Source organism: Lissotriton helveticus, chromosome 2_2 (assembly GCF_964261635.1).
Source record: "Lissotriton helveticus chromosome 2_2, aLisHel1.1, whole genome shotgun sequence".
Lineage (NCBI taxonomy): Eukaryota > Metazoa > Chordata > Amphibia > Caudata > Salamandridae > Lissotriton > Lissotriton helveticus.
In genome coordinates, this window is record NC_136060.1 from 246,030,800 (window position 1) to 246,039,958 (window position 9,159).

Sequence of the window (9,159 nt, forward strand, 5' to 3'; positions counted from 1 at the left end):
TAAATGCAATGTATCAAACAAAAAATATGCAAAAAATGCCATTAAGGATTTGCAAATTACCACCAACTTCTAGTTGGTGGTAATTTGCGAATTCTTTTCAAAAAGCTTTTTTTCCAAAAAACAAAAGGTGCCATATGACGCCCATAGATGCCCTTAGGGCATGTATGTGCGCCATATGCCCCCAAATTTCTTTTTCAGGGGTGCAGCAGGGTGTTCTTGAGACACCCCTGCACCCTTGGAAAAATTCCTAATTTGTGATGAGCTAATTGCTAATCGCACCTTCATTCCTATGGGCCTCCTGGCCCATGGAAATGAATGGATAATTTGCAATTAGCAATTTGCTCATCGCAAATTAGGAATGGTAAAGAATCGCTATTTATTCCTTAAAATTCGCTATTTAGGAAATGCAAAATAGTTTGATGATACATATGGCGGTTCATCTCTAACAAGATAAGAAGCTTAGGGATACATTTATGATGACTGGCGCAATGAAGTGGACATCACTTACTTCATTGGTAGACCTTTACATGTATTATCTCCTCTGTATTCTTCATCAAGTGTAACTTTCATCTGCAATCCTGAGTAGGCCTCACCTTAAACAAACCTCTGGATAGGCCACACCTTATCGTCATCCTGAATTAATCATTTAAAATGCTAGGGACAGATTTATGATAGGTGTATGCCTCTTTTGCGCCACTTTGGTCACTTTTCTGATGCAGCGGCGGTGCAAAAGATTTGCTATGAGGCGACAAAATTACAAATTGATGCATTTAGACAGATGTGTCATGGTGTAAAAAAACCGTGCCACATGAAACCGATGCAGCAGTGATGCAAAAGATGCACCATTTTGCAAGACAGGCCTCACTTGGGGCCATATGTATCAAGCTAATTAGCATTCGCAAAGGCCAAAATTCTGCGAATTTCGGCCTTTGCGAATGCTAATTAGACAAATGGTATGTATCAAACAAGTTTGATGCAAAATAAGGAATAGCAAAATTTGCTATTCCTTATTTTGCGATTGCACTTAAGGATTTGCAAATTTTGCGATTCCTTAAATGCAATGTATCAAACAAAAAATATGCAAAAAATGCCATTAAGGATTTGCAAATTACCACCAACTTCTAGTTGGTGGTAATTTGCGAATTCTTTTCAAAAAGCTTTTTTTCCAAAAAACAAAAGGTGCCATATGATGCCCATACATGCCCTTAGGGCATGTATGTGCGCCATATGCCCCCAAATTTCTTTTTCAGGGGTGCAGCAGGGTGTTCTTGAGACACCCCTGCACCTTTGGAAAAATTCCTAATTTGTGATGAGCTAATTGCTAATCGCAAATTGCACCTTCATTCCTATGGGCCTCCTGGCCCATGGAAATGAATGGGTAATTTGCAATTAGCAATTTGCTCATCGCAAATTAGGAATGGTAAAGAATCGCTATTTATTCCTTAAAATTCTCTATTTAGGAAATGCAAAATAGTTTGATGATACATTGGCGGTTTATCTCTAACAAGATAAGAAGCTTAGGGATAGATTTATGATGACTGGCGCATCACCAGGGATGTGCCAGTCATCCTGTGCCGCTGTTCCGCCACCCATGGTGTGCTGCATTTACAATGCGGCGCAGCATGGGGCAAAAATGGCACAGATGCGTGACGCATCTGTGCCGTTAAGGTGGCGCATTGCTGGAGTTGTATCGCAAGTGCGATGCAGCTCCAGCAACGCTCAGGGGTGCCCCATCTCCACAATGTTGCGTCAAGACCTATGCCTGCTTCAAGCAGGTGCAGGGTTTTGACGCAGCTTTCTCCTATCTGATTGTAAATGCGGCACACCATGGGTGGCAGAGCAGCGGTGCACGTTAACTGGTGCATGCCTGGGGATGTGCCAGTTAACATAAATCTGCCCCTTTACATTTAAGTATGTGCAGGGGACACAGAGTCGGTGAGGCTTATCCAAGGTTAAGAAGAGATGAGTCCTGTTCAGTGAAAAATTAGACATAGGCTTCACCTGCTCAGCATCGCTGGACATGGCTAAATAATAGCTGCAAAATGTTACTCTTGTTAAACAATTTTACTATTATAATCTCTGAGATTTGTCTCTTACTCTGCAACATCTCATTGTTGTTATCTTTCTTTAAAGATAAAGACAACATCAACATGAGCGACAATCAGCAATCAGTTGATTTCGACCTCATCATTGAACTCGTAATTGAAACATCAGTGGATGTTGATCCCTTGGATGATTTAAATCCTGAGGATGAAGAAGAACGTGATGAGGATGCAGATTTGTCAGAATTATATGACATAGGATGGGAAGCTGACGTGCTTGAGCCTATGGAACTATAAACATTTATTTTAAAAATTTATAATAAATAAAAAGTAAAAATGTAAACCGTTTAATTTAAAATTAAAGACACCTTCAAAAACAGGTTATGTGTAGTGTCTTCAATAAAATATTAAAATATGCTCATAAAATTAGATCAGATTCACATATAAAATAGCACAGGTAAAATGAATATAAATTCCATTTCTTTTCTGCTATTTCTGTATTCTAAATTTGCCAAGGACTAAAAAATCTTCTATGTAAAAAAGTCAAGTAGTGTTTTAAGTTTTTGATTACTGTTATTGATTTACTGTTGGGTAATAGTGGTTAATAACATTTTTTAATATATTTTACCACAGATTCAACTGCAGATCATTTCAAGATTTCACCATGCCAACCAAAGAAAGACTGAGAAAGGCTGCAAAACGTCAAAGACAGCAGGTCAATGAAAAAAAGCAGCAGTCCTCTAACAAAAAGATTTGTCAAGTCACCAAGAAAGCACCGGGTAAGAGTACAAAAACATTCATAAGAAATATCTGTAGTAAAAAAAATATTACTACAGAAAATGTTTCAGTCCAGAAAAAGAGAAGCAATTCAAACGGAAAGGAAAGGCCAATGAAAAATGTTACTGCTAGAGCAAGAGATAACTCTGTGCATGATAGTAGAAGGAAACAACAGTTTAGGGACATTCGTAAACGAATGTTCCGCAACAGGATAATTGGCAATTTGTTAAAAAATATTAAGAAAGGTCAACAGAAAGTGGTTTTTTATAAGAGAAAAAAAAAGTTGAGAAAGTTATTGATCAGGCATTTGAAATTAAACGTAAGTTATTTATTTTGATAATCAATAGAATTAGGAAGCTAAACAAGGCAATTTATGATTTCAAAAGAAATAGTAGATGGAAGAGAATAGTTAATCGTAGTAATTTTTGTGAAGTTTTTTCTGGAGAATGGATGCATAGTTCAAGCTGTGAGGCATTTTTTAATGAGGAGAGTTATTTCCAGGATAATGATTTGGTGCATACAGTTGACACCAGTGGTCGAGCTTATGAAGTGAAAGATGGTTGTCCAGTTGAAAAAGAAAAACTTGTGACAACAGAGGCAGAAGAGGTGTTAGGTAATGAGGTTTTAGGAAGACATCCTAAGGGTCCTGTGTACACCTGGAAGTGTAGTAGTATTTGCAGTGTGCGACAGGATTCCATCAATTTGCTTTGTGATTTTGTACGGTCATTTAATAAGAAAAGTTTGAAGCAGAAAATGAAGTTGTTGCAAGAATTAGATCCTTGCAGAGTGAGAGAAGTGACAGGTTTGCATGGGCATTCACTGGCTTAACTTTCCAGGAGAGTATGCCAGAGTGTTTTTCATCATTTCAGGATGCTAGCAGTGCATCATAATAAAGTGAGGAAATTAGTTAGAATGTTGTATTATGCTAAGAGTCCAGCAATTATGCTTAAACAATTATGCGCTGCTCTTTTGCATGGTTCTGAAATAGATGTGAAGAATATATGTGAAGAAATTGAGTTTTGTTAATTTGGGAAGTAAAGAGGAGAATGTTGAAATTGACCAAGAAGAAGCGGGTAATGTGGAAGATAGTGTACAGGTTTCCAGTACAGATAATTTCCAGAGGGAAATTGCGACGTTTCAGGTCAAATCAAGTGAGAGGCCAAATTTCACTTGTGTGTGTTGTCGACGCACTTATTATAAGAATCAGACTAAGATAGTGGATTTATATGCAAAAAGTGAAAGGGAAAATAATAGTGAATGGAAGGATTTCGCAACATACTTGATGGTAGAAAATTGTTTTGATTTGGGATTGGATCAACGTGTGTGTACTTATTGTTGTAATAAATTAAATCAAAACCAGATGCCTGCTAGAGCAGTTCATAATAATCTGGAATTGGTTGAGATTCCTTCTGAATTGAAGGATTTAAATACTTATGAATCTATTTTGATTCAAAGTATCCATCCCTTTCAGGCTATTGTAAGAATGGAGCCAAAGACAGGGAAATTGCCTCCATCAGATTTACAGAGAGGATTAAAGGGAAGAGTTGTTTATTTGCCTCTAGATTTGAAGAAAAACATTAACACAATTGGAGTAGAAAAAGTGGAAGAGGAACCTCTGGTTATCTTAGTTAATGGGGTTCCGACAAAGAATAAGAAAATATGGCAAGATTTAGTGGATGTTAGGAAAGTTAAAAAGGCAACATTGTATTTGAAAAAAAATAATAAATACTATAAGAATGTATATGTTGCAGAAGAGGAAGTAAGTGAGGAAGAGGATAGTGATTTGTGTGCTGGTCAAATTGAGAAAGTAGAACCCTCTACTAGTGAAGAAATATATGAACATTATAGTGTTCATCCTTTGCATTCCAAGGAAGTCATGGGGAATGCTATTGAGTTGTTTCAAATGAAACAAGCCAAATGGAGTCCCATTAGTGTTTGGGAGGAAAGTTTGGAAGCTCGGTGTTTCCCACAGCTTTTTCCAACAGGTCAGGGAGGAAGATATGATGAGCGACCTCATCAAATTCCTGCTTCTGAATACCGGACTTTGCGATTGTATGCAGGAGATGCTAGGTTTCGACAACGCATTCCTTATTTGTTTCATCTCCTGTTTGAAAGCGATCTGTCTGGACTGTCATATGCAGTGAACCACATCTTGAAAAGTGGTATACACATGCAAAACATCTCGGCAAGTGACTTTATGGATAAAGTCAATGTCCAAGACAGTATTTTGGATTCTCACCTGATTAATCTCATGGCGTGTCAGCGTGGTACTAATGAGTACTGGTACCATCGTCATGGTGATTTAAAATGTATGCTGAGGAACTTAGGAACTCCCACATGGTTCCTCACTCTGAGCTGTGCAGAGTATGGCTGGGAAGACTTACTTGAATTTCTACGAGAGGCAAATGCTAACGTAGAAAACATCGAATTCAAGACACCCGGAGAACTGTGCTCTTTGGATCCAGTCAATGTATGTAGGTACTTCAATCATAGATTTGAAGGTATGATGTCTTTCATCATGAATAAGAAGAATCCACCTCTTGGAGAGGTGTTGGATTTCTTCTGGAGAAAGGAGTACCAAGCAAGAGGTGCTCCTCATATACATATGTTGCTGTGGATCAAGGATGCACCTAAATTTGGAACGGATCCAGAAGACTCAGTGATGAGTTTCATCCAACAGTATTCTACGTGTGCTGTTCCAAACGCAAAGGACAAGAAAAGCCTAAGAGAAAAAGTTCTACGTTTCCAAAGCCATCGATGTGGAAAGTACTGTCGTCGTAAATTCCGAAACAAAGACAAGTTCTACACCAAATGTCGTTTCGGCTTTCCACGACCGGTGATTTCTAAAGGAAGAGTGAACAGTTTGATGTCTTCGCTGCGACATAATGTGATGAAGAAATCACCTAAAAACATATACAATTTGAAGAGGAACGAAGAGTCTAAGTACATCAACGACTACAACCCGGTGATTTTGTCCATGTGGAATGCTAACATGGATATACAGTTTGTGGCTGATAACTGTATGGCTGTGGCTCGGTATGTGACATCTTACATCACCAAAAAAGAGAAGACAGAATTGAAGGATATGTGGGAGGACATTTCCCATGAAAAGAGCCTCAGCAAGAAGTTGTACAGTTTCAGTCTGAAGATGTTGTCGCATCGAGAAATCGGAGCTTACGAATGTTCTGACCGGTTGTCTTCAGCAAGTCTCTATGCCAAGTCCAGGAGTATCGTTTGGGCGAGTCTTGGTCTTGCTGCAACGCGTAATCGAGTTCTCAAACCTGTGCAGGAAATTTAGTATTTGGCGGAAAAGGAGCCAAACAGTACCGACATTTTGAAGACAAACATGTTGGATACATATTATCCAAATCGAAGCAGTCACCTCGAGAATGTTTGTCTGTATGAGGTTCTTCAAAATTACATATTCAAGAGGAACATCAAAGAAGATACTGAGAAAGGAGTGTATGCTGTAATAGGAAGTGAGGGATGTCTGGTCAAGCAAAGAAAATGCCACTTGATAAACCATCGAAAATTGAGTGGCGAATCTCCTGAAAAAAAGGAGTTTTTCTATTTAGCACTTTTGCAACTTTTCAAGCCTTGGCGTGCAGAAGAGGAACTGCTTGGAGATTTCCTCTGTTACGAAGACTCTTTCAATGCCGCCAAGGAGACCATAGAATGTCCTGCTTTTCCCACATATGTAGAAATGTTGAATGTGGAAATCGAGCAGGAAGCAACGATTGCAGCCGAGATTGCCAGAGACAGTTCTCAGGACAGTCAGAGTTCTGCATCATTGAGTCAGGATCCACTAGGAGGACCTGTTATCGAAAATGAAGCTGCCACTGCTATGAATGAAGTGGAAAGAGCCATGGCACATGCTCAGGAGGATGCGGTTAACTTAGAAGAGTTGGAAAGACAACTCAACGTTGAGCAGAGGAAAATATATGACGAAGTTACCATGCAAATTGATCATGGATTAAGTCATGACAAGAAAGAGTGCTCATGTACGTCGTTGAAGCCTGTCCGACTGTACGTGAGTGGAGAAGCGGGAACTGGAAAAAGTTTCCTTATTAAAGCAATTTCATGTTATTTGCAGGAAAGGACAGAGTCATCGCTGTCTTGTGTTGTCTCCGCTCCAACTGGACTGGCAGCACATAACATTAAAGGGATTACTTTACATCGTTTACTGATGCTGCCAGTGGAGCATGACAACAAATTACAATATCACAAGCTATCTGGAGATGCTTGTTGTGAAGTTTCAAGAGTCTTGAGGAAAATGAAACTTCTTATCATTGACGAAGTAAGCATGGTTTCCAATGTCATGCTTGCTTTTGTGCATTTGAGAATGCAAGAAGTTCTCAAAACAGAGTATGATGTGTTATTTGGTGGCAAACACATCATTGTTTTCGGAGATCTTCTGCAGCTGACACCAGTGAAAGGGCAACCTGTGTTCAAAATGCTCACGCATGAAGATACCAGGAAGTGCCTAGGGAGCATTGGCAACGTCAATATTTGGTTAAACTTAAATTATGCTGAACTGCATGAAAATATGCGTCAGGCGAAGGATGAAGTTTACAAGACTATTCTACAAGATGTTAGAATTGGAAAAGTGACCGAGCATGGGAAAGAAGCTTTACATGCACGATTACTGTCAAATTTATATCCAGAACAAGATGTTGTGCCTGAGAATATTTTTCAGAAAATTACTGAGAACAAATCTGGAATATGTTTGATGCCAACTCTTGCAGAATGTGCCAAATTCAACAACAAAATGTTGCATTTAGAAAAGCAAGAGATTGTGAAACTGGAAGCTATTGACAGAGTAGAGCATATGGGATCAACAATTATTTTGTCTGAGAATTTGAAAACAAAATTGGATTCATTAGAGAAGAGTATATCTAAAACTGCAGGTTTTGAAAAGACTCTGAATGTGTGCTTGAACTGCCGTATAATTTTAAGAAGGAATTTACATGTTGAAAGAGGTCTGGTAAATGGATCAATGGGTAATGTTGTTGATTTTGTAAAATACAGAAATAGAGATGGAATTGAATTTTTAAAAATTAAATTTGATGGCATTGAGGAAGTACAGCTAATTGGTCGTTGTTCTGCTAGATTTTTGCTTGTAAAAGACTTATATGTTCGCCGTAAGCAGTTTCCTGTTTGCTTGGCATATGCGGTGACAATCCATAAATCGCAAGGTTTAAGTTTAGACAGTGCATTGGTGAATATTGGCAGTTCGGTGTTCAAGGAGGGTATGGCATATGTGGCATTGTCACGAGTTAGAACTTTATCGGGATTGTACTTGATTGAGTGTGATGTCACAAACATTTGTGCGGATCTAGATTGTGTTAAGGAATACAATAGGTTAAGAAGAGAGTATGCGCCACATTTGCCTCAATATCCTTTGTTTGAGAAACGTGTGGTAGGCCGAAACGAAGAAATGTGACCAATACTGGGGAGGTTGTAGCAAAAAGACGAAAAGTCGATGAACCTGAAATTATAAGCAGAAACAAAAAGGATTCTGATGAAGATGTTGTTGGTTTTCAATTTGAAAACAGTTCTGGTGTCAACTGCTATGCTAATGTAGTGGTTAATGTTTTGTTTTCTCTAGAAAATGTAAAAGAAGATATTGTGGTCAATTCTGATCAAAGATTTTGCAGTTTGTTAAATTCTGTCTTAGAAAAATGTAGCACTGATAGAACAAACATAGAAAGTGTGTCTGAAATTCGAAATCTGTTAGACAGATGTTCAGGCCAAACACAATTCTCTCAAAATATTCAGCAAGATTGTCAGGAGTTTTTAATGTATATGCTTGATGTATTGCATGCTGAAGGTGTAGATGTAGATCAGCTGTTTGGGCTTTCTTATCAATGGCAGCATGACTGCGAGAACTGTAGGGTATCAAGTACTACTAGTGTAGACTCAGAAAGATTTATATATTTAACTTTGCCAGACAGTAAATCAGTCTCCTTTAATAAGCTAGTAAAAGCAGCTGATCACAACATGGAGTGTAGCCAATGTAAATCTGAAATGATGTCCACATTATTTATACGAACATATGGCCAGTATGTCATTTTAATGTTCCAACGATGTAGGCCTGATGGAACAAAATTGACAACTTTAATTAAAAATGTTGTGGCTTCACAGTTGTCAATATCAGGAAGGACTTTTGTAACTGCAGCAATTATATATCATGATGGTCCTTCAATAACATCAGGACATTACACAGCTTATTTAAAGTCTAGAAATGGCTGGTCATTCTGCAATGATTCTGTTTTAATTTTCAAAAAAAAATGCCGTATGACCTTAAAAACTCTTACCTGGTGTTTTTAAAACCAAAATT